Source organism: Pelmatolapia mariae, linkage group LG9 (assembly GCF_036321145.2).
Source record: "Pelmatolapia mariae isolate MD_Pm_ZW linkage group LG9, Pm_UMD_F_2, whole genome shotgun sequence".
Taxonomy (NCBI): Eukaryota; Metazoa; Chordata; class Actinopteri; order Cichliformes; family Cichlidae; genus Pelmatolapia; species Pelmatolapia mariae.
In genome coordinates, this window is record NC_086235.1 from 20,669,965 (window position 1) to 20,696,744 (window position 26,780).

The 26,780-nt window shown below is 41.2% G+C and overlaps 1 protein-coding gene across 4 annotated transcripts in view; it reads left to right on the forward strand.

Annotated features, from left to right (window-relative positions):
• The first annotated feature begins 17,025 nt into the window (after positions 1–17,025).
• sulf1 (sulfatase 1) overlaps positions 17,026–26,780 on the forward strand; it is a 33,033-nt gene continuing 23,278 nt past the window's right edge. For 3 of the 4 annotated variants that reach the window (XM_063483970.1, XM_063483973.1, XM_063483974.1), the window contains exon 1: positions 17,026–17,335. The gene's annotated coding sequence lies outside the window, so the exon portion shown is untranslated. Of the gene's footprint in view, positions 17,336–21,859; positions 21,934–26,780 lie in introns of those variants that run through there. The other variant, XM_063483972.1, reaches the window with a different exon arrangement.

A 26,780-nucleotide genomic window follows, 5' to 3' on the forward strand; every position in this document is an offset into this window, starting at 1 on the left:
GCACTTCCCGACACAACCACAAAGGGCTTTGTGTCTTCTCAAACTAGGGATCTTTTGCTTGTTAGGTGAATGTGTAAAACCAGCACACTATAGAGTCACTTTTCAGATAAAACATCTTCTGGTATATAAATCTAAAACTTGGAATAAAAATGTTTTAGATTGCAGCTTCTCTGCTTTCCTTTCCAGAGCTTTGGAAAGAAATGTATAATCTAAAAATGTATAGGCAGGTTTTACTGATTCTGACTCTACATCTATTGTTGGGATACTCCATGTGGTAAGCAACTCATTTGTGAGGACAGTCAGATAAATTATTTTAGCATTAATGATCTGTTTACATGAGAACAGCAGGCTTACACACTATGGCATTCTGCTAGCACTGCTTCTGTACACATGATGGATCAGTGGTTAATACATGAAAGGAAAGTAGCTGGGGTTGTGTTCTTGAATTTTACTGCAGCTTTCAATGTCACTGACCCAAATATTCTAATTGCTAAGCTTAGACATTATGGTTTCTTGCTTTGATGAAGAGCTGCCTCACTGGTAGAGTTGTTTTTTTTTCTGAGAATAAGAAAAAGTTTTTTTTACTCTCGGGATATCTACTTTTTTTGGAGAGTAAGAAGATATCCTGTGATGTTCCAAAAGTTTCAGTTGTTATTAATGATTTAGCATATGCTGAAGTAGTTAAGTACGATGATCATTCAACTAAGTTTTGTGATCTTGGTTGCAGACTTGGTCCCTGAAGCAACTATTTCAAAAGCAATGAGATCACAATTTCACTGCGCACGTTCGCAGTAATTTTGGTTGTCCCTTGGTCTCCAGCCACTGTTCTCTGCAGTGTTAAGGCAAAAGTGAAGTAATGAAAGACAGACAACACTTTGTTTATGATGAAATTGTATATCCTGGATTTTGGCATGAACATATAACATGTGAAATGACTTTTGGCCAGCCAGCTTCATTGTCGGAATATTTTTTTGACGTTGTAGAAAAAGTAGTTTCGTAGTATTTAGTTGTCTTTTGTTTCTTTTTGGTGCTTCTTTAATGTTTCTCTTGAAATATATTTGATGTTTAGGTTTTAATGTGTAAATGGAAATACTAATAAATAAAGCTAAATCCACTAAGCAGAAGCTGTAATAAAAGTAGAGTAGAATAAAGGAATATTAAGTGATTTCTTTTTTAAATAAATTGAGTCAAATGAAATTATGTCAGCCACCATTTGACTTTAATCTGTCTGTCTTATATCATTGAGTCAGTAATCTTTGTGACGATCACTGGAGCTAATTAGATTGGCATTACACGCACAGCTCTGTGGTGTATGTGTGGAGTTGAAGGAATTGTGGATACCAACTATCACTTTGGTTGGCTTTGGTCTTTTAAAAGGCATTTTGGGTTAAATTGGTCTTAAACATGACGTTGTGGCTAATTTCTATATGTGTGTCTGCACCATGCATTATTGTAAATAAGGAAAAACAACATCCTGGCCAGGCCCTCCTGTTCCTCCTCTCCTGGGCTCAGGTTGCAGCTCCCAGATGGTTCCTTAATCTGTAGGTCCCGCTCAGGTCAGCTCCAGCACAGCCAGGTAACACGAGCCAAACTCATAACTCAACCATCCTCCAAAATGCATCCAGAAACAGATGACTTTAATGTCTTCACTTCTTCTGAAAGCAAAGCCGCAAAGGGCTCAGTGAGCTATGGTAGCCTAACTGTAACTTATTATATACAAGACCTACAGCTGAGAGCTGAAATCCTCCCTGTGTGCTTTTGATGACAAAGCATCTAACGTGGAAAAGAGCTTGAACTTGATAGCAGTCAATTTACCCAAGACCCCGTGAGGTGTTAAGAAACACCTAATTTTCCATTTACTAATGACATGTTTGTTTTTTTTAAATCTCAGTCCTGTATAATGTATAGGTGAATAGACCTTGCACTGCTTTTAATGGTAGGACCAAACCACACCAAAACCCTCTGTGTCAAAGTCAGTGTGAAGAAATTACCACACACTCCCAAGGGTTTGATCAACAGCCAGATAAGGAACTGCTTGATGGACTGGGTTACCCACCTTTGTAACCTTGGAAGAGAACAAGCACAACAGGTCCTGAGCCTGGACTGTGATAAAATGCCTCCCTCTTGGAGTTCTCCCGTCTCCTCATGTAAGATGTCTAATAATTTCCATGCTCGGATATCAGTTGACTTGACAGGATTCGGACATATTTCTGCAGCCAAGCTACAGCTGGAAAGCTTTTCAGGCCATCCTGAAGGGTGTGAATAAGCAGCTGACTCACAGTTTCACATTCCAGCTTAAGTGTCTTGAAATTAGCCCCAAAAATTAAGGACCGTTGAGTCTGTCTAAATCTTTAGAATCTGCGCCTTTGATCTTTTTTATCCTGTCTGTTTGTGAATTTGACCCTTCTGTCTGACGTAAATGTCTTATTGTTAGACTTTTTTTCACCCAGTTTGACTTTTTATGTGGTTGGTACTGACATTTTTTCTATATAAGGCTTTGAGTTAAAAGAGGATTATTAGTGGGTTTTTTTTCCATAAGTGCAACATATGTACCTTAGCTTTTTAAAAACATAAATAGATCCTTTTTCCTCTTAGCCTCCCTCTGGAAGCTATAAAACACCTCTTAAGATAAAATGTTAGAGTACAGGGTATGCTTTCAGCAACATGGAGACTATAAATGTGTCTTACCGGTGTGAGAACAGGGTCTTGTTGTTTAGAAACTGTCTCAAACTTTTTTTTAACATTTGCTTTATGAGTAGTGTACCGTCTTAGTAAATTGACGGGGGGAAACTACCCTAAACGCATTGTGTAGAGTAGTGGGGGCTCATGTTTATAAGAAGGTGCAGACGTTTGTGCTTGTCAACATGTGTTTTCTTTTTTTGCGCTGATCCTCAAAGGATTCCAGTGATCTTAATGAAACCAATTTTCATATAAAGACGCCTTTTAGCTCTGGCTCCTTGCATGAAGCCAGTAGCATTTAGGACGCAGCCACTGCGAGGAAACCTGGCCTTTGAAGTAGCCTCTGGTTATTTTTCTGCTTGACAGATCAGAGCAACTGTGCAGAAATCAAAAGGGAAGTGCCCTGCTGCCGCAGGTAAACGGTAACTCGGGACTGAGACGGCATTTTGAAAGGTAATATGGCTACTGCTGAGTTAGGGCCATCTGGACAATTTGCCCTCCATCCAAATTCTTAAAAAAAAATGTGACACCTTATATAGTGAAATTGTGTGTTGTGAAGATTTGTGCCAGAGCTATATTGAATGACTCATCAGAAATACTGCTGCACAACTCAGAGCAAGGTTTGGTAATGGTGAGGTGTTGACCAAAGCCATTCAGGCGTGTCTAACCAATCTGCACTTCAATAGGATGAATGCAGGGGTGTGGACAAGTTCGGAAAATTCTTGGGACTCTAAAGATCCTACATTTGCACCTGGTGAAACTCATTTACTCCACTGGAACAGTAGGTACTGAGGGATGAGACACGGTCAATTTAGCTAAGTGAGATGCACTTCCCCATCACGGACTATCTGTTCTCTTAACCGTGGCAGTGGAAGGGAGGAGGGCAAAGTTTCCACAACACTCGCAATTCATTTTTCAATACCCCCTGGAGGTTTCAAAACAAGCTCTGGGGTTAAGAACAAAATCACTTAGAGCTGTTACACTGCAATGGAAGCCTGGGCAAGCCTGCTTTTCATTGGAAAGGATCATGGGCGACGGAGATGGCTTACCAGGAAGGCTTAGAGTTGCAAACAATCAATGCCACATTGGTCCTCGACCCCCGCTAAGATCACAGATGCCATGCAGAGACACACAAACTAAACAAGATCATACATTTAAAGAGAATATAATGTTATATCTATGAAAATTATGATAAATGATCCTGAGCATTTTATGTGTTTAGTAGTGTGCCCCTTTTGTTTGACCTACATGTCTCTAATTTTCACGACATAATGGTTATCTAGTTGACCACTAACTGCACTGCAGATGTAGGGTCTGTAACAACTTTTCTATGCGACTTCAGATCTAGAAAATGTTTTTTTTCCTCCTAAAATTTAACATGTAAAATAGAAGTAAAAGATTCTAAACTATATGATGTGTGAGGTTGAGGTTTGCATTTGTATTAATAAGTAGGTAGCTAGTGGCATTTATTGTCCTTTTGCATAACAATGCAGATGTCGAAAGAGTGTTTCTGTGCATGTGCTGGCACCTCAGTCCTCAATAGTGGATGATATCACCTTTACCTATTGAGATCAGTGCATAGAGTCCTCTGTGTGTATCTCCATGAAAAGGCTGCAGAGTCACAAGTCATGCATACAGAAACCATTGTGCGGTTGCATATGCTTTATATAACCATCAATGAAAAATGATTTCTTTGGTGTTTCCCGTCTTTCTGAAATCTTCCATTTATGTATCCTGGGACTGGGGCTGCGTACAGTGCAACTGCACATGCTTTAAAAAATAAATATGGCCTTTTTTGTGGTTTGCTCTACAGATTGTCATTATATAGTGTTGTTCTTTTGCAAGGTTGTTTTTCTAGACCAGTGGTGGAGAAGATTTAGTCTTGTTTCAAAACGACAGCTTGCGGCTCTGCTGGGCTCAGGGAAACTGGGAGTTCCCGGAGGACAAGAAAGGAGTTAGAGAGCAGTGTACGTAGAGGTTGATTTATCTGCAGTCTGAGCTTAACCTGAGCTTCCCTTTATCCACAAACCTCTCAATTCCCAGCCTTAAGCCCCAGAAAACACCAGCTAGCCACGGAGGCTGATATGAAAACATATGTTTAGGGTTTCTCAGAAAGCTTCATATCTGATGTCTAAAATTTCTCAGTAAAAAAGTGTTTTATAACAATAACATGTCTGGTCTCTTCTGCTATAAAAATGACAAAGATTGCACTGTTATCAGTAAATACTCTCTTCCCAGGACAGTGTACAGGTCTGTGATATGTAACAGATAACTTTATAGCACCTTTATTGTTTGAGGAAAGGGTTGCCTTAGGGTTAGGATGAAGCAGTACTGAGGGGTGATATCTGATAATCTTCTCCTATCCAGTGGATGGCCAGAACAAACTTGCCAATAATGACTGGTATGTGTTTAAAACTGAGCCCAGAGCTGATGCTGATATTGGGGGGAGCCTGCTTTTGATTGGCTTTGTCTGATCTTTTTATCCCATTGATGAGGCTCTTTTGTGTTGCTGCTTACTCTTTTCCAACATTAGGAGGAAGTGGGGCTTTAATTCTTGAATATGTTTTGCATCAACTCTGAGTATATTTGCCACCCTTGGGGAGTAAACTTTTTTTTTTTTTAGCAAATAACCACATTTTCCCTTAAGTTTTTGCGTGTAGCCTCACTGTGTGCTTCAATGATGGGAACAGAGTAAGTCATTGAACTGTGTTTGAGTGCCTGAAAGTGGAAGAAATATGAGATGGTTTTGTAATTAAACAAAAACTGAGAGAGAATAAAGCACTCGCAAATAAAAATCGATGGTTACCTTAAATACACAAAGTCCTTTGGTTTTGGCAGTTCTGTTTTTGTAGCTTTGCGGCTTGGTTTCTTTGTTCTTGTTCTTGTTAAAGGCCAGTTTTGGCTCGCCGTATGCCATTTCATCTCAAACACACTTCCAGCATGGATATTTGCAGCTCCTACTTATAGACAGAGACAGAAGCTGACTCTCCCTTGTGTCTCCGTGTGTGAGTCTAAGTGAGAGTGTGTGAGAGGTTTAGGCAAGCCCAACTTGGCTCTGTTTGAACACAGTAGGATAAAGTCTCATACATTTTAATAAATTGCCCCCATGTCAAGGAAGAAGGAGCAAACACAATGCCATAGGGGGAAACGCTATTTGGTAAAAAGAATCGCCTTCCGAAGTGCAGCGCTTCATGTGTTTGTCTATGCAGAAGTAGATCTTGGAGGTAGAGGGGGTGCCAAGTTAGCTTTTCAGCACCCAGATGGAGGTGAAGAATAGATACTTTACATTTGGTTCCCTTTTTTAATACAATTGAGTATAAATTTAAAACCACTGATCAAAATTAAATTCTTTATATAGAATTTAAGGAACTACTTAAATGAAATGATAAACTGGGCCCTTGTTGACTTGATCAGCTACATTGCGACTGCAGTTTATCCGCCTGCTGCATGTGTCTCCACCTCATTTGTGCTGAAGAGGACTCTTTCAGATGAAGGGATTAAGTGAGAATCCATAACTAAAGTGTCGTGGCCTTCCTCTCGGACTCTCCCGACTCAGGTCAAAGGTCACGTGGCCGACCCAACACTCTGACTACATAAAATGTACTCGATATCAGTTGGTCTGAAAGCAACAATGTGACGGTTAGGTGAAACAGAACATATTGTCCAAGTCTTGATGTGGAACATTAAGTAATACCACAAAGCCGCTGCATTGTTTGGGGATTATCACTGATTGTGGGTCTTATTTGTTCTATTTATAGCTGTAAATAGTGGCATTTCTGCCCCTTTCCAGATGGCTTTCATGGCTAAGACTTGCATGCCCTTGACAATTGACTCCAAAAGTTTGGCTTGTGTACAGCTCACTGGCACCACACACACATCTCAGCCAAGTGCTCTATTTGCCTGCTGTGTGTGCCTGTGAATAATTTGGACCACAGCGGTCTTGTCAGTCAGATGCAGTGCAAAAGGGCCCAGTTTTAGGTGTTTTATATTCTGGGATATATTTATGATGTCCTAACGGCGGTAGAAAAGACATTCAAGTGAAAGCCATTTGACTTCCTGTTGATCTAGATTTCTACTTTTGCGGGGCCAGAAGCATAGTTTTCTTTGACTTGGATATTAAACTTGAGGTTGTGATTTCTGTTTGGCTGGTGACCTGAGAGGACCAGCTTGCGTTTGACATGGAACACTATTGTGTAATGGCATAAGCAAAGATGCCAAGAACGTGGGGTTCATATGGCAAACTCAATGTGTTGTGGAAAGTGCAGAGAGCGCACTTTATAGGCAATTTCTGTCACACTTTTTGACTCTGCATATTTGTGGTTGAGCTGAGTTACTGTTTCTCCGTAATGGGATTTAGACAGCTTCCCAAAACAGAATGATTTAACCTGATTTGTCAATTAGCTTGCAGCATTTGGCTGGAATATGTCTGCTTGCAAAAGGCTTGATCTTTTTAGCAGCCCGCAATCCCACTTTACCTGGGCTACACCTCGGTTGTTTAAAGCTGTCCTCTCGCTAAGCCCCGCTTGGCCTGACAGCTATCTGTTTTAGGCTACACTAAAAAGCATGATGATGACCAATAACATTTTTTCACAGATTTTGTTATTTTGTTAGTGATTTCTTGCATTTAAAAAAAATAAAGATTCAAAGTATTAAATTAGAATACTTGTCTTTATTGCTAGCTTTAAACCATCTTATATCCTGTCATTTTCTAAACGTACCTGTGCAGACAAGTGCTAAAAACTTCTCCACAGCTGCAAGGTTTGTATTTTTTTAATCCCTAAAGCATGTTTTTCTAAGCTATAGGCTATAATATTTATGACTGTTTTAATGCTGTAAGCAGATGTTTTGATTTCACCATGAGCTCAAGTGTAGTACAGTATTTGGCAAGGGGCCCATAAAGCCTTCATGTTAACCCCTTTCTTTCTAATGTGTGTGGTTTCCGTATGTCTAACACTATTACCATATAACGGAGGATGTTATTTTTCCAGTTTTTCGGGAGCTCAAACTGACCCTCATTGAGTTCAGGATTTTTTTAATTATTATTTTTGAAAAAATAGTTTTAGTGATGTATAAGAAACCAGGCAAATGCCTCTAACCGACATTATTCCTGCACCAACTCACTCGTGAAAGTCTTCAGTGATTCAGCTACATTTGCACTCTAGATACCTTGGCCATCTGGACAGGAAATGAAGAACGGGGAATTAAGTGGGGATCTTTTTAGGATATGAAAGCTTGAAAAAGAAAGCCGAGCACCCCTTTTCACAGTTTAAGCTTGTCTTAGAGAGACTGAGCCCGTTTCCCTTTTCTTTTACCTTTCTTCGTACTTTTCTCATTTTTCATTTGCTCCGTCCTTCCTGTCTTTATTCAAAGGCTGGACAACTGTCACTGTCAAAACAAAGTCTGCAGTCATCGTATATAAATAAAGGCTGACTTAAAGTTTAAAAACTTACTTGAGATCTCTTTTTTTTAAGTAAAATGCAAACTTCAGATGAGATTTTAAATTTCGATTTGTGCAAACTTTGATCTGTGTATGTTTTAAATGATCTAACCCAACAGATATGTAGAAAATAATTTGAAGAGGTTAAAATTGTAGCTCAAAGACCTGCTATGCCCATTTTCTCCTTTTCTGGCTAGTGTGAGATTCCTTGCCCCAAGAGGGAAGACGATCACTTACAAGAAAGATGTTCAGAATTCCTTTACAGGTTCTGTTTCTCTTTGATGGAGTGCATTCACTCAATCATTTCCACGTTATTTTTGCAAGAATATTCACATAATCAGAGATCTGTAACGGGTATCAGAGAATTAACGACGATATGTGGTCCAAGTTGCTTTGTCCGACAAATGAAGATTTCCGTTCTCTTATTATTCTTCATCTTGTCATTGTTCGCTCTCTATGTGAATATGAGGCCAGCTATAGAACACTGCGCAGTGAAGGAGCCCCTTCACTCTTCTCATGCATATTCAAGCACGCGTGCACTCGCACTCACACATACTGTGAAAGACAACTTGGCTCTTGGTCAAGGGATAAAAACTAGTCCCGGGCAAGGAAGCTGATCGTCAGCCAAGCAGGACAGTTACAAAGTGGAGCACGGGAGGCCCCACCATGTTTGCAGAGATCTAAAGCCTCTTTTTCTAAAGCTTTGTTTGCGTTTTGTTCAGTGCAGCAGCTGAACAGTACACAGAGAAGTCTTTTCTTACCCGTTCCTCTATCCGTAGCCTTTTAACTTTTCACTTTTTCTGACTCGGCTGCTTTCTGACAGTCGATTCAGTTCCTGTGTACTAAAGGAAATTATGTGCTTAATTGGATTATTGGGAGTTTTCTTCAAATGAGTGCTCACCCACCCACACAGTTCCAGACTCCTCTGAATTCTCCTTTGGTATGGGCCGTCTGGTACATTTTTTTTCCTCCAGACTCCACAGTCTGCAAGATGAGCATAAAATGGAAAAGCCTGTGCCTGTGTCACAATTTACTTTTTCGTTAAATTTAAAATATAAGAAGTTATAATAAATACAAATATTAATTGTTCATGCTGCACTTTGTCTACCTTACTTATGCATACCATCACAGTAAAAAAAGAATGCTTTTGCCTGCATGAAAGCAGGTCTAGCTGTCAGACATCTCTGCTGGCCATCACCAGTGAGTGGCTTGGCCCAGTTTTAAAGAGGCACAATAGTGTCCAAGTGCACGCAGGCATCACTGGAATTTGCACCTGTTTGAGACCTAGCTTCTTTGGGGCTTCTTTTCTGAAAGCTGGCTCTTGTTGTGAAGTATACATTCTTTATAAACCTAGGATAGAGCTCTGAACTGATATATAAAAATGTTTAAATAAATCTTAAAAGGAGAAAGGTGGTGTAGAACAATAAATGGATGCAGGGTATATGAGGAGAAGACCAGGGAGTATAAAAAAAGCTGGATGAGGCAGCTTAGTAAAGGGGAGGGCACCCGCTGTTGTACCTATTCTCTTACAAATGATCTCTTACGCTGTGTGGCCCTGCAGCGGGTCATAAACATCCCAGTGGTTGAGCCGTTCATGTTACTGATTTTCCCCTAGTGAGGGGAAGCGGAGTCCAGGGGCACAGATTAAAAGGCTTCTCTTCCCACCCGCGTGCGAATCACAAATCACACAGAGCCTTCCCCTTTCTCAGGAACCCAACAAACACCCTGTTAAAAGCCACAGCCACAACCCTGTGTTTTTATTTTTGTTTTTTAATCTTAGTGGCCCCCAGAAAACATAGTTTGTATTCTGATTCAGATAGCATGTTTACCAAGTTTGCCATGTGGACAGCAGTGCTGCAGTGGATGTCTCCTGGCTTGTCAGTTTGCTTCTTCATCAGGCATTTTTTCTTGCTCATTGCATTTAGTTTGATGATTTCAGCGTATCATATCATTTGCAGTGCTGTTGTGTTGCACTACAGTATGCTCTAACCTGATCTGCCTCGTTCTTGCCCCGTTCTTCTGACAAATGAAAATTCTGTCCTTATTGTGGCCTGGGGCCAGTTAAGGCCTCTGAGGGGATAATTGAACAGCCTATCTGGCTAACACAAATCCTAATTCTTCCTCTCAACAGGCTGCTGGCGGCATGCTTTATGGGATTATTTTCAACCAGGCATTTTGAATGCTGTAGCATACATGGCCCTTCCTTCCCACGTACCGCTTTCTCCCTTTCTCCTTGGTCTTTCCTTTCACCTTTTCGCCTGAGAGGATTAGTAAGTCAGGCTTCCGGAAATGGAGCACCACTCTGTGAGGATGAGACTTCCAAAAGCACCTCAATGACATGAAGAAGCTGAGCATTATAACAACGGTTACTCCTTTCTCTGGGTCTTTCATGAGTCCCGGTTTTTAGAAGTTAACACAGAGGGAATATCAGTGTAAACAAACAAATTTTTTTCTGACCCAAGAGACTGTTTGGAGTCTGCGGAGCACAGGGGTATGAGGGGAAATGATTATTTGTTGAATGCATTATTGTTTAGTGGTGTGGAAACTGTTTATTTGTGGCTACAGAGGAACTCTCTCTAGAGGTCAACAATATGCTTTACCAATACATTTTTTCCTTTATCGCTGATAAATCTCTTTATGGTCAAAAGCATTCTTTGCTGAGAGTCAAAAATATCCATGTCCCATTGACAGTTCCAGCAAAAGGGTTCAAATTCAGGTTGGGCTCAGTGAGCAGAAATACTCTTTGAACAGACGTCTAGTTCTTGTGCAAAACTGCAAGCCCTCTCTTCAGTCAGAGAACTGTGATTGTCTGGGTTAAGTTCTGTTATTATCAGCAGAATTAGATGAGCTTATTTTAAAGTTTTGGACACTTACTAATGATTTGAATAGCCTAATTACAAGTTAGTGAAATAACATACGTTTTAAAGCCAGCATTGAATTAAGAGCCAAAGCCAAACTTATAACATGAACAAGAAGCGAGAGTTGGATATTTTATTAGAGGGAAAAATCTGAATAGTTCGAAATCTACCTGGATCCATACATGGCTTTCAAGTATGCCACTGTCTCATTGGGGAAAGTACCAAAACGTGAACATGTTGGTGTGAGAGTTTCAATGTCAGACTCATGCATGATTTACACCAGGATAATAAAAAGTTGCAAAGGTGAGCTTTGCAACAGCATGTTATGCTGTTGCATTATTTTATAATAAATGGCACTGTATGAAAGATGTAATATGTTAGATTGCTTGTCCCTTGTCTCCAAGAGGACAGGACAAAATATGGGACTGAGAATGTGGCAAAAATGCAATAATTTCATTTTTGCATGAAGTTTTAAACTTGTGTAATTGAAATCATTATGATTCTATAAACTTTACATGCCTGAGCTACTTTTTTTACTTGCTTAAAAACAGGAAAGAAAAAAAAGTTAATTAACTAGTTGACATTAATAGTTAGTTAACATTCATTCATTGTCAAAAGTCCCTTAGGCTTTGCCTGTGAAACCTGGTGAGTACATGATAACCATTGTCTTAGCTTTCATCTTACTTTGACCCAGGGAGATTGATCAGTATCTCTTCTCTGTATCTCATGGTTTACAGCACTGGTTCCCAGCCACTTACCGAACCTTAAGGCCATCCCAAATACATTTCCGTCATCCTGTGGTTTACCAGATCAGAACTGTGATAGTATTGATTTGTCTTGCTATCTGTTTTCTTGCTTTTCAGAAGCCCTTGAAAGGTCCTAATCCTACTTACAAAAAAAAAGCTTTGTGGGTGGTCTGTGAAATTTCTGCTGTTCCCTCTGCACTGTCAGTGAATTTTATTATTTTTCTTAACTCTGTACATAAAATACTTTACATACTAAATAGAAGAAGAAGAAGAAGATTTAGGGATTAATTGAGGGTAGCTTGTAAGAGCCAAGTCATTTCCCTTATTACAAAGAAATACTTTGGGAGGTGTTAATTCAGAACTTGTATGCAGTAGTTAGTAGGTATTTTTACATTTTTATTAGTACCAATACTAAGAAAATGGATGGAAATTTGTATGGAAATCTAATTGATCATTGTCTGACCTCACAGTATAAGAAGAATGATAAGAACAGTTTGAGTTGTTTTTGGAAACGACTTGTCTCAATGAATGAAAATGAATGAGCTACTCTGAACTAATCTGTCACGTTCTAACCTGAAGATTCGATTATCCAAACATAATAGTGTGTTTGATTGTGACCTATTACATGTTATGTCATGTAAAGATCTGCCAGAGAGGAGATGGCATATGTGGCATTTGATTGAAACCTGTTAATGGATGCTATTATGAAAAGACCTCTTAATCCCATCACCATCGCACTCAGTCGGGTTCCTGTAAATGAGTTCATTATGCGTCAGTGTGTGTATTCTTGTTGTCTGCAGCGCTGCTTGTTAGCTTAATTTACAATGGGTTTGGAAGAATAGGTGTCACCTTTGATGTTTGCAGGAACAGCCTTTTTTTTATCTGTTACATGCAGTGAAATAGAACGTTTGCATCCAGACAAATTTCACTATACAATATGACTGATGACAGGTTTTTCACAAAGTAAAACCAAACGTTGTTTTCAGTAAAAATAGTTTACATTTATGTGGCATGCTAAAAATTGACCTGTGCGAACTTTCATTTCTTTATAGCCAACAACAATTATCAGAGCCTTTGTAGAATTTTTATTACATGTGACATCGCAACTCTTTTTTTTTGTTTTTTATAAGAAATTGTTAGGAAGCTGTAGAAAATGGTAAATGGCCTGTATTTGTATAGCGCTTTACTAGTCCCTAAGGACCCCAAAGCGCTTTACACATCCAGTCATCCACCCATTCACACACACATTCACACACTGGTGATGGCAAGCTACATTGTAGCCACAGCCACCCTGGGGCGCACTGACAGAGGCGAGGCTGCCGGACACTGGCGCCACCGGGCCCTCTGACCACCACCTGTAGGCAACGGGTGAAGTGTCTTGCCCAAGGACACAACGACCGAGACTGTCCAAGCCGGGGACAAAATCTAAATAAAAATAGTATTTACTGATTTTAAACTTTATGCATTAAGTGAGAACATCTCAGATGCTCTTTTTCAATCACTTTCTTTATTTGAGCAGAAGAAAAATGAGACAAATCGTTTTAGTTTTGAACAGGAGGTGTTATTCTTGCAGGGTGTTGGAATTGTGCTGCTTAAAAAAATCACAGCATTTATTTGACTCATAATGAAACAGAAAATACTGCAAATGTTGTTGTTGGAGTGCAGCCACATTAATTTAGCTTAATAATTAGCCATGCTGTTTTATTTACGTGAATAATGTAGTTTGGTATTTTCTTGCTAAAATAAGCAAGTCCTTGTCTTTTTTCATTTTACGCAGCATCCCAACACCCAACAAGATTGCACAAATGAACACTGGAGTACTGGATGTTACTGAGTTTATCTGCTCCTCTGACCAATTCAGTAGCAACAAATACTTGTAAATGCAAGCCTTGCCGCTCAGTAGCCTTCCTAATAAACACCGCTGGCCACTTACCCCTGGTATAGAATTCCCCGGGGAGTTTTGTAGAGACTAATGTAAGGGGCCGATGTCATTGCTTACATTTGTGCTTGTATGTGTTTATGTGTTAAATACTGTGTGGCCTTGTTCCGATATTTCATATGTGGGGATTTTTTTGCCTCCTGGGTCCCGGCTCTTTTTTGTGGTCAGTTTTTTCCTTTCCAGAGGCAAACACATTTGTCCCTCAGGTTTTTTTACTTATTCGTACATTCCCTCACGACCATTTTGGTAGCTTCGGCAATCTCCCCCCAGGAATTTGCTGACATTTGTGAGTCCTTATATTTACACTATTATTATTCATCTTTATACTGAGACAGTAATTGTTATTCTTTAAGTGATAAATTCTAAACTGCAGAAGAAATAATATCACAATATTTGCGGGCTGTGTCGACATGTAGTTGCACTTTTCAGGAGGTGCACGTGACGCAACGTGGAAGGTTACCGCTTAGGGTTAAAAGGGGTTTCCAGTTACCTCATAAGTTACTACGTCGGTTTACAGCAAAGGTCTAAATCAAGCATTATGTGAGCAATCATGTTAAAGCATTATCTAAATTAACTTGAATTTTAATGGCCTATGGAATATAAAACCTGTGTGTTTAAAATTACCGGTCAAATCTGATAAAAAACTGTTTAAAAGGTTTGCCCCAAACGATGTGTAAGAAGTTATTTCCCTTCTGACATCATCAGTTTTAGTTCAGATTGCTTTGCCATGTCTCTCTCATGTCTGGTACCGGTTCTTGAGTTCTTGACCTTTTCCATGGCACTGCTAGTGCGGGTATCAGGTGAGATTCTTCCATATGTGTGGGGTATGTATTTAACGTTCACTGCACAATGACTTTACCTTTCTATTTTTTCCCTTAGACCTTCTTGCCTTTTGTCTATCACGTATTTATATCCCCTCTGCCCTCCCCTCTCTTTAATTCTTCTTCACTTTATTGACCAGTTGGAGGTTAGAATGGTTTGAAAATACTTTATAAAACAAGACAAAATGACCTCATGTCTACCCAATCCCCCCACCTCTCAGCTTGAGCTGTAGCACTTTATACTGGCACAGAGGCAGAATCACAGCTATGACACCCCTATATATCTCATTCAACCATAGAAAATGGAGCTAGTGAACCGAGTAGCCCCCCCAACACTGGGCTCTGCCTGCACCTGCAAACCTAACTGATGGCTGGAAAGCTCTGAGGAAAAGGGGGGGCGGAAGTGAGCCTGAGGTCAGAAGAGGCTTGGATTCAGTTTAAGAGCAAAGCTTGCACAAGAGACAAGGAAGAAGCATTAAAATAGGTACCTAATAAGATATGTATAAAATAAGAGAAAACAACTCATCTTAAAGGTAATTTATGTGCCTGATGTCCCCGCTGATGTGCTTGGTGAATTATTTGTGCAGTCAGGATAGGGAGAAGGAGAGTGAATAGGGGTTACCAGAGGACCATGTTGCCCCCCTGCAGGTCATTCAGTCATTCATAAGATGAGGCCGTTTTATAGACCTCCCCCTGCCCTCGCTTTTGTTGCCCTTGTGTCCATCAGCGGAAGTGAAAATGGAAAATGGAGATTAATGGCGGTCATGCAAAATGGTTGGCTTGTTTGCATAAACCATTGACCATTTTCTACCTTTTTGAAAGTTTGAATAGCCGTGGATAAGACTCTGGATGTTTTCTCCACAGAAACACACCTTTTCTGTCAGCATGGATTTAAGATGTTTACAGATGTGCTCAGCTTGTATAAAAACAGCCCCTCTCCCCTAGTGGGGCAGCCATCTTTAATCCAGTAAAGAGCACAGGGATTTGGTCGCCCCTGTCCTGCCTGAAGGCCCTTTTGAAACCTCTCGGCCGTGAGAATGGGGGCTTGGGGTTGTAGGTGTGGGTTGGGATGTGTGTAACCGTGCAGCAGGGGCTGGGGACAGTCTTTGTAAATTTAGTTAATCTAATTTGAGCTCGTTCCCCCCTCAGGCTCTTGCTCTGTCTCACCACTGCCCGTGTTTCAAACATCAGTCGGTGCTGGGAAGAGCATTACATGTCTAGGGCTTGTTTAGCTTAATGCAAACCTGCAGGGGAGATAACTAGTAGCATCCACTGAAAAAAGGCACTCTGTGTGGGTTTATGCAGTAAAATAAAATTAAAATATAAAGCTGATACAGATTTGGGACTGTTACACAATAAGGTGAAACTTTCTTTTAGGAATTAACCCCCCCCCCCCCCCCCCACACACACACACACTCACACACACCCTCCCCCACCAATTGACTCATTATCAAGGGAAGTTGGAAAGTGGCACTCAAACTTTTGATTAATACCTGTCTGACAACTTCAAACAGAGGTCATTGTGTGTGTGCTGCTCGTGCTTATGTAATGTAAATGAATCACTCACAAGCCTTTCTTTGGCGTTTCCCCACTCTGATTAACACATGGTGATGCTGTTGCATATCAAATGGGCATCACCTCATTAGTGCTTGCCTTTGAATTTACCCCTGAATATCATTAGGGTCTCATAATCCCTTTTTTAATGGATCAGTGAGTAGGACAGTAGTTCAACCAACTGATGAACGAGACAGCCTTTCTCACCTAACGCTCCTCGTGTTTTACGTGAAGTGAAAATTGGATTGATTTGTTTAGGAAACTGAGTAGTAATTGTGTTGCCATCAAAAGACTGATCGTCAAAGGTGTTTGCTTAAACAGCTGGCCATCATCTAGTCAAAATATCTAGACGTCACTTATCTCTTTTCTCCTTATCTTACTCTTTCCTTTAGCTTTGTCATTTTAGTGTATTCCCCTCTGCCCTCTTTTCTAACTTAAGGCAATAGGTGGTGAAGGGTTGGAATGCGGCCGGGGGACCTAAGGAGTTAACACACTAAGGTGTGAGGGCTGCTGCCTGCGCTTCTACGCTTGCAGATGTAACAGTTTAGTGCCAACAGCATTCCCACCTCGGAGCCAATATAGAATTTTATTGCATTTTTTTAAAAGTATTATTTCTTTAGACCACATGTGCTATAGATACAGGGAGAGGAATTGGGCAGATGGATTGTTATTTAAGTGACATTGCCAGCAACATAATATGAAAGATACAAATTGTATCTCTCTATCTTCCCTACTTTAGCTCTTAAGCATGTGCCCCTCTCTCTCACCCTCTCTCCCCTCCCTTGCTCTCTCTTGCTTGCTCCCCTCCCCTTCCTCCTCCTCCACTCACTCTCCCCGTCCTACTCTGCCTCTCAGGTTACGATGACTGGGGGGTTTTCTTGCTCTCATCTCGTAGAGTGTCTGTGTGAGTGTGGGGTGGAGGCAGTGGTGTGACCGACTGTGCGTGTGTGTGCTGTGTCCTTGTCCCTGCCTCCTGGCAGCGAGGAGCCACCCAGCAGCCGGTCTGTGATTGGGCAGGGGAGTGGGGTTCTTGACACAGCGTGGTGCTGACTGCTTTGGGACGTGTTTCAACAGATGGTCGAGGTTAGAGAGTGTCATCACATTGGGGAGAGGATTAGAGGAGAGAGGTTGTCTTCCAGGAGCTGTGTGGTCCCCCCTACTCTTGAAACCAAGTCCCAGCACGAAGATACAAACCCCTCCATGAGCGAAGGCAGATCTGGTCAAGAAGCGTGGGGATAAAACTGAGAGGAATCGTATCCTTGCCTCTCAGTCAGCCAGCACTTTTCTCTCCTGCCTTCCAGGTACTGTACAACTTTTTTCTCTTTTCACTTCTTTTTTTGTCAGGTTTCCAGTTCTTTCGCAGAGCGTGTATGTTGTTGTTCATTTAGCAGTAAATTTCTGATGCACATTACAGTCCAGGAGTCAGGTATAACTCAGTAAGTTTGGACTTGTGAGCTGCGCTGTTCCTGCAGCCTGTCTGTGCTGCCCGTACAGCAGCTCAGTGTGTGCAGGATCTCATAGTTTTCCCTGTGAATGACAGGAATTCCCTCGGTCGCAAATTCCTCCGTCTCAAGGGATTAGAAGGCAGCACATTCCATTAATGTCATTTTTTCCCCCAAAACATGAACGTTCATCAGTTCATTTTTCATTTTCCGAATGCCAATTATAGGAATGTGAAAAGTAGCTCCATTACATTTTAAACTGTTCTCTCACTTAAAAGTATGTAACTGTCAGTATGGTGCAATCTATAAAAGATTACAGGTTGTATTTTATCATGTTCTTATTTTAATGGTGTCATTTTTTTTATCATACAGAAATCCAGTACTGAGTTTAAATTGTTTTCCTTTTCTGTAATAGCAAATTAAGACACATTTTTTTCAACATTCCCATAAATCAGCGTGGCATTTAATATTCCTTCACTTCAGGCCAGATAAGTTTTTTTCATAAATCTCATTCAGAGTGCACCTCTGGCAGATCGTGTCAGTATGCGCTAAATGGATGAGCTGCTGAAGAGTTCTTTCCGGACAAACTGTCAAAGCTCAGCAGAGAGGGAGAGACGCTGGGAATGTGCACCTCACTTTAGCTATTTAGCTCAAGTCAAGTGAGAAGCGAAACTTGCCAGTGAAGTGGGAATATGATGTATAGTATTTATGCCTTGCTCCAGGCACTATGTGTGTGTATGAGGCATTTGCAAATGGAGACTGTGCAGCTGTGAAAAGTTGTGTGAACAGCAGCTGGGCTGAGAGGAGAGAAGGTTGTATGGGTGAAAGCTGCTGCTGTGTGAATTTGTGTTTACCTTTGTAAACCAGCCGTAGCTACACTTCCTGCTTGTTACTCGAAGTATTTAACACAACCACCAACAGGTAGTGATTAGTAGTGCTTTAAGACCTGTAGAGTTGTTTGTATGAGCTGATTGTTAGAATCAATCAGCTGGAGAGATGACCGACTGTCGTTGAGATGCTTTTGCAGTCTTAAATTTTATAAGGGACACCGAGTGAAACTGAGTATTAGTAAGCTTCTTAATAAAGAAAAAATCAAAATGTGGAGTACATTTTGCCCCTGTCTGCTGTGTGTGTGGTACATTGTTGAAGTCCATCCAAGTGAACGGTTTGACTTTAATGTGTACTGGATCACTGTGCTCACCTACAAGTCCGCAAAAACCAGGGAATTTATCCTTTTGACCTAGATGGCAAAATTTTACTGTGGTCCCATTCAAATCCAGTTCTTTGAGTAGACTGGCTGACTTACATTTCAACACTTTGGCAGTGTCCATGTGTATTACTGAATGCGAGGCTGGAGAATGATGGGGAACTTTAACTTGAAACTTTCGCTACTGACAAGACTGATCCACAAGCAACGCTTAGACTCAATATTCTGATTAACTTACTCGGAACACAGCAAAGCAGCTTTGGACTGCTTTAAAACGCCGTGCCTTATTGCCAGCGCAGAAAAGAAGATAGATCCTTTAAACAGTTTCTAGCTTAACTGTGGTACAAACAAGCGCATGAGCAGCTGCTGCAAATAATTACATTCTGGGGGGTAGGCGCTTGCCAAGACAAACGTTGTTCCAGTAGTCGCTTTGCCATCATTCAGATCTGCTTGCGGATGTATGTGTGTGTCTTTCTATGGGTGTGACAGTATTCAGTGAGCTAATTTGTTCTTCTGATAAGCATGCCGAGAGACTGGGTGTAAGCGAATGCTACCAAAAGTGTGTGCGTCTGTTTAAATACCAGCAGTGGATCAGAGATTTCCCAGACACGCATGCCATCTCATCATGAACAGGGCCAAACACATTCATGGATGAGTGATTACTGTAGGAAGTGGAAATGGCTCAAATATGCATATATGTGTGTTAGTCTAATAGACTGAACAAGATTCTGTTTAAACGGGATGCAAACACAGTTTTAAACTTTTAGGTAACGCTCCTGTGGGAAGTCACTTTGGAGAAAAGAGGCACATGTAATGTCATACTGATCCAAGTTTCTCCATTTGTGTGCGTGCGCGTGTATGTGCGCGCGTGTGTGTGGGGAGATGCTTTCAGGTGAGTGCTCAGTATTTTTAGCTTTTCTATCCTTACTTGTTCCTCCAAATCAGAACCATGTTAGATGAGCTTTGACTTGACTCTGCTTTTTTGTTGTTGTCTCCAACTCATTCATCATGCTGCATTGCTTTGTGAGCTTGATCCTATGTGACAGGAGTCAGATTTCTGAATTCTGTCATTTATTAAAAAAAAAAAAGAGTTTAGTTGGGATTGTGGAGACACCGGTTCTAGAATTGGATAATTATTTTGAATCAAGTAGCACTTAATCGGTTTAATTGGATTGAGACATCTTTGCTTTGAAGTCCAGTGGAATGACACTAGTTTAGTTTTTCCCCTTTTTCCCTCTCTGGAAAGTACAGAGAGCAGTGCTGTATAACTGTAGTTTGTGTGTGTTCTCTTGTGTGTGTGAGCATGTTAAGAAAAGATTTCCTAAACCACCCTCTCTCCTCCAGAACTTGTTTATCTCTTCAACTTAATGATAGTGTTCCTCATACTAGCCTGATTGCATAGTAGCGCTTGTGTAGATTGCACAGTCCTATCACTGCAAATGACCAGCATTTGAACAGTGAGCATTTGGCATGCTTTTATTTATGTGGGATCAAGAAAGGCTATCTTTAGATGAGTCAGCCACTTTCCCAGTTCCTTTGTTGACCTTACTGATCAAACATTGTTATGGAGTTTTGATCCATTTGCAAAGTGTACGTTAAATGCAGTCTTTTTTTTTTTTTTTTTTTTAATTTTAAGCACATATCTCAAAAGAAATCTTTTAGGGGGTATTTGGGAGCTCATGATAGCACCCCATATGTTTGTTCAGCTTGCTATTTGAATGAGAGAGGTCAGGGCATGCAAACATTACATCCATCTCATTATTGGAGGGAATTCCTTATCCCTCCAACCTTTGATGTGGTATTTAGGACACCGTAAAAGGAGCAGCAATCCAGACACACATTCAGTACTTTACTGTTTTCTATGGCTCTCATTCCCTTTGTCTCGAGCCTCTGCCTTGATGACTAGTCAAAAAGGAAAGATGTGTTTTATGAAGAAAATGTTCAGTAGGTGGTTCCGCGACACAAAAGCCAGGAATGACCCCAGACTCAGCCCATGCAATTGTGGCCTGAGAATTTACACAACTGGGGTAAATGCGGGTTTGCTAATGGTGGCTAAAAGTGCACTTTAATGGGTAAATCCTTGGTGAGAGAGGGAGACTGAGAGAGAGGATTTTAATGCTTTTTCTGTAATGTTCAGAGCAGCATTTGTTCAGATGTCACTGCACGTAGATGCAGCATGGACTTTGGAGAGTGAAAGAGAAAGCCAGGTCAAGAGAGCCACAGAGGGGGAAGTGGAAGCAGGATAAGATAAAGGAGAGGCCAAGATCAGAGAAAGGGAGGTGTGAATGTGTGATAAAGAGGGGACTAAAGAGAGAGTTTTAAAGCGGAAAAAGATGCAGGGAGGTTGGATAATGTGTGCACTTTCGAAACACATGGGTACAAACATAATCTTCTTGCGGGACAGGGATGTAAGACAAACATAGAAAAGCTATTTACACACATAGGCACACTATGCACGAGCTCACCCCCTCTGTCCTCCACCTCCCAGAGGGCTGGACAGTCCCTGCTTTGTCATTTCTCTTGTCCAATAATCCTCCTCCCCAGGGAGAAGCAATCTGTTTTAGATTTGAAAGAGAAAGGATCCTGCCTGTATCACGTACAATTAAGCAGCCGTCAGAATGCGTCGGCGAAAGTTTGGAGGGAGAAGTGCTGCCACTGGGGGGTTGCCCCTTTCATCCGCCGCCTTTCCAGAATGGATATAATAGGGTGGGAGGGGTGGGGGGATGTTGTTGGGTGGGGGGGAGGCAGAGGGAATGAATATGTTTCCTCACCCCTTCATTGCGCTCTACAGCTCGACTAATAGAAGCCAGCATGCGTTTGTTTCAGCTCTTCTGCTCCCTTTCTTTCCTTCTCCCCTGGAGCGAGCAAACACATTCAGCTTCTGCCAGCGCTCTCCCCTCCTCTGCCTCTGTGCATCTCTGTGTACGTACACGCACAAGCGCTTATATGCGAGGACTTGGCCGTGTTCTGCTGGTCGCCTCCAGTCCTGTTTGACCTTATTTGATCAACACGACTCGGCCGTGTGGATGCAGAATGGCTGCATCTTTAAAGGGTTTGAACAGCAACTTGCTTTATAATGAAAAGCTCTATGATGGCATGACTCACATTATCTTCGTCTTGGTTTTCTCGAGTTGCCCGTGGCAACTTCAGCTGATTCTGCCTGCTGTCTCTTGAACATGTTTGGATGATGTAGTGGCTGCATTCTTCTAGGTTTGGCTCAAAAGTAATAGGCCTGGAAGGATTCGGATGGGTAAGCTTCCTGTTCAACGCTATGCAAGCTAATTTATCTTTTTATCGAAATCGTGTTTTATTATTTCTTTATTTACAATGGAATTAAATATGGAAATTTTGCCAGGGAGGATAAAGTTAATTCAATTACAAATGACATTGCTGCATGCTTTGGAAAGCCACACACTAAGCCAGAGGCAATGGAAAGGAGATCTCCCCTGTGTACAAATTACAGGTTACGTGTCTGTCTGCGTTCAAGTCTGAGTGATTCATTCTCTGTTTGAGTGAATGACACGCACTCACAGAGTACATGATATCCAAATACCCGGCGTTCACACACACATATCCAAAGGCATGATTGGGTGAGAGGGGGGGAGTGCTGAACTGGCACAGGTGCAATGAGTCCAATACATTTTTATGAGTGGTATCATGTTGGTGTGTCTGAGTCATCGAGAAGTCTGTTTATGACATTCACGGTCACACAGGCTGGTTCCCATGATCTATGTTTGTCTATGATTCCCAAAAAATATGCCTCCACATGCTTCACATTTTGGGGGTGTTTAGTTTCATGTGCCAGGAGCCGCACTACATTTAATAGAAGTTTCCTTTCTCAACTGTTACCACCTTTTTCACTCTTTCACAGAAGTAGGGGGATTTATAATACAACAGTTTTTCTAAGATTAAACTCATTTACGGTCACCTGTCTAGAAGCTAGATGTAATAAACTCTGATGAATTAGCATATTCTAAACAAGGATTTCATTAAATTGTTTTTATTGTCAATTAGTAACTAGTGGACATTGACAGAGTAGCTCATTTGTTCCTATTAAACGATTCCAATTGTGCTCAAATTCACCACCTTAGAAATCCTTTGCTTTTTCAGTATTCACAGAGTGCAAGAGAAAAAAATAAAGTCACACTTTTCACATAAGGGAACAAAAATCATCCATCAGGCTTGGTGCATTGGCTCTCTCTGTGTTTCTCTCTCTCTCTCTCTGCCACCATGTTGCTGATTTCATGGAAAAGAAGTCAGTCTCTTTATTCTTGACAATTACCTCAGTGGAAACCCATTGAAGCAATTTGCCATAGCTCTCTTTTGTGGTAAAAGAAATAATTTATCTGGGGTATATTTGACACGTCAAAGAGACAAGAAAGCCACCCGTGAGTGAGCAATTCATTCTGCTCCCTCTCACTCTCTGGAGCACTTGTATTCTGATAGAGTGTTTCTGATGGGAGTGTGGATTTTGACAAGAACGTAGCTGGAGGAATAAAAAATGCGTTTTTATTTCATTCAGCTGAGGTCGTCTGTTGCTAATGGTTTCCATTCATGGCTTAGAATAGTTTAAAAAAGAAAATGCTTGCTTTAGGCTCATATAACTGTGGTTGCTGATCCTCTGATTGTGATCCCATGTTTTCATATCACACTATAAATCAGTGGAGTGGTTTCCCTTCTGTTCACTTTCTTCTCTGCTTCCTACCCCCCTTACCTTTTTCCCTCACCCACGTGAACAGTAAATGAGCTTTTCCATTTGTATACTTGAACCTCGTATACAAAGCCAAGCTTCTGGCTCTCTGTATATTCTATCTTTTCATTTAATCACAAACTAACTCAATCATGCTGAGATTGGGGTTGTATAAGGGCCAGACCATCTGTGGCAGGACTACTTGTTGCTCTTGTCGCTGAAGATGCGTCTGAGTAGTATGCAATTTCAGTTTAGGCCAGTTTTATTTATATAGCACCAAATCACAACAACAGTCTCCTCGAGACACTATTGTAAGGTAAAGCCCAAGCAACAATACAGAGAAACCCTGCTGGAAGTCTCTTCCTGTTGAAAGGGAGTTTTTTCTTTCCACTGTCACCAAGTGCTCGCTCATAGGGTGTCGTCTGAATGTTCCTTGAGGTGACTATCAGTGTGATTATAAATATATAAATAAAATTGAACTGAATTGTTTTAAACCAGACAAAAACCAGTGAGACAAACAAACTAAAATAAGGACGTGATGAAGGACGCCCTTCAGGCCCTCGGGGAAGAAAACCGAAGGCAAAAACATGCTATTATATAACACGCAGCTAGCTTACTTGGTGTGGTCTCTGGTTTAACTTGCTAACCTAAATTTGTCAGATACAATAATAGGACTTTCCACACGAACATTAACAAAAGTCTTAATGAGACTCTTCCGACAGAGCAATGTGCCATGTGTGGAACTCTTTAAGCTTAGCTCAACACAGTAGAAAAAGGAGGCGCTAACTTGTGGCACTACTTTGTTTTAATTACTGTGTTAAACTGACATGGAGGAAAACACCGGATTAGAAAGAAAAAACTGCCCAGCCCTCGTCCACCTACAGTTGTTTCATATACTTTGACAATGGTACAGCAGAGGTTACCAATAGGTAAACGTGTAGCACCAGCACATCATAACATTATATATAAAATATATTGATTTTAAGTATTACCACTAGTTTTAAATCATGGAGGCAGAAACGGGCCTCTTGAACTTTCTAAATTCCAGTCAGGTTACTGAAAGTATGATAGCTGTGTGTGAGTGATTGCCATGGATGCCTACGTAAAGTTCTTGGTTTAGACTCAAAGAACTAAATAGCTGAGGATATGAATGTTTAAATACAGACCACCGTCAGACTGGGAACACACCCTTACATAAATAAAATGTGACCTTTTGTGTTTTTTAATCATTTACCTCCTAATGTACTCAAAACCCACTCATGTTTCCAATAGGCTGCTTGTGGGCCCACAAGTCATTCCCACTTTGAAGTATTTTGGACCCGGATTCATTTAATTATACATTAAGATGCATCCATAATATTGATGGAGTGGAATGACAGCCATGGCACTACAAAGGGTCTCTCCCCAGGTCTGAGAGAAACATGTGGGGTTTAACTAATAGCTGTGAATGCACTAACTCCAGGTTCATGTTTCACTGAATTGAGGCCATTCTTCTTCATTAAAGTGGCCTGCATTGTACCCCAAACAAACCACATTCCAGTGAACGGGAAGCTTAAACATCTGAAGTTTTATCGTTTTTAATATTGAACAAAACAAAGATTCTGATTGTGCCTGTCACAGTAAAGGGTTTTGTAGCCATAAACGTGCTGGAACAGTGATCTCTCTTCACTACTTTGCACTTGGGTTTTCTCATTGGAATTTTTGCATAAATCTTACACCAACTTGGGCATTTTGGTCAAACAAATCAATGGAGTTAAGAGTCTGAAAACACCAAGGTTTGAGTCTTTTCCCAGTGCCTACCCACAGCCAAGTAAATGTACTGGGACAGAACTCCCCTTCAGTCGGCTCAGTGTGGCTGACGGGTGGGCCTTGATGGGTACAAGCGCTGCCCTTGGCCTGCCGGGCACAGCAGGCCCTGACACAGGCTCTCCTCAGTATAAAAGTCCCTCGTCAGCCCTCATGGCAGCAGACCAGCTGAATTCCCTCAGATTACAGAAATATTTGGACAAACCTCCATATTAATCTAAGTCCTCGTCTTATTCATTTTTTCCTCTCTGAAAGAAGAAGTGCAAAACATTGTGTCTTTATCTGTTAATCTGACCAGCCTGTAGTTTAGCATGTTTTATATCCCGACTCTGCGATGTTTATTTCTTTCTTTCAACAGTTCTCCTATGGTAGAGGAATGACTATGTACTAAACGATTTTTACTGTTATTGCAAGTCATGCAGCCTACAGTCGCAGAGCAGGCTACAGAATTCAAACTATGCTGTTGGACTATAATTCCCCTCTTTTTGCCATTGTTCCTCTGTGACTTGGCTGCCATAGAGATGGACTAGGCAAATAGCGAGGGAGCAAGAGAGAGAATGAACAGGAATAAGGGGGGATTTGAGGTGCTTTGAAATGGCCATTGTCCTTAATAGCAAGGCCTTTTTATGAATGACTGATTTACTTTAGAGGAGCATGGCATCTGGTTTGTGTTTGACTTGCATCTTGTTTTGGGAATGTGAACCCCCTCACCTCCAAACTCTCTGTGTTAACTTGGGCAAGATTCTCCTCTGTGGGCATGCATGCGCTCGTGGACAAACATGTGGCTGTTAGAGATACGCGAACTCTCGGCTGTCATCCTGCCTTTTTACATAAGAAGTCTTTCATGTGCGCTCTTGGGTAATCTGCTACTTTTCAGTCACAGCTGATAAATGTATAGACTGCCGCTCCTGAATGAACACGACTTAAGCCAGATGCAGACCATTGATGAAATGAAAATGTGGGCCAATCACAACCAGACAAGACTTTTGTTGCCTTCATACCTCTGTTTTCTTTTTTTTCTCTCGCTCTCTCTTCAGACTTTCACCTCTTAACCCCTGTGTGTGGGTAGCCTCAGGTTGCTGAGGTTAGGTTAAACAAGCCACCATCAAAGCCATAACACCACTCAGGTCGGAGGAGGGTCAGGACGCAGCAGAGTGTGTGGTTTGAGGCCCTAACAAGAGGGCACAACTGCCAACCAGCCAAATACTGCTGCCCTGCATGGCTACACAAGCAGCAACTCTATTATGTTCAGCTTTACTCGGTGCACAAAGCACAGCTGTCTGTATAGCCATACCAAATTACCGAGCAATGCTGCATGTGCTGTAGGAAAGCAAGTAAAAGAGCTGTTTTTCTACAAGTAGGAGAAAAAAATACCCTCATGAAAGCAAAGATTAGTACGGTGTTGAGGTGTGCTAAAAGTGTTGATTGCCATTAATCTGAAAATTGCACATCTTTTATGTATCTGGCAGCTGTGCATCTGAAAACTCCATAGTGGCCTTTTTGTTTCAGTCCTTTTGAACCCCTAGGCATGCTGCGTTCTTCCCATCCATGCCCAATATTTCTCCCCCCAGCTTAACCATGATGAGTACAGTAAGGGCTCA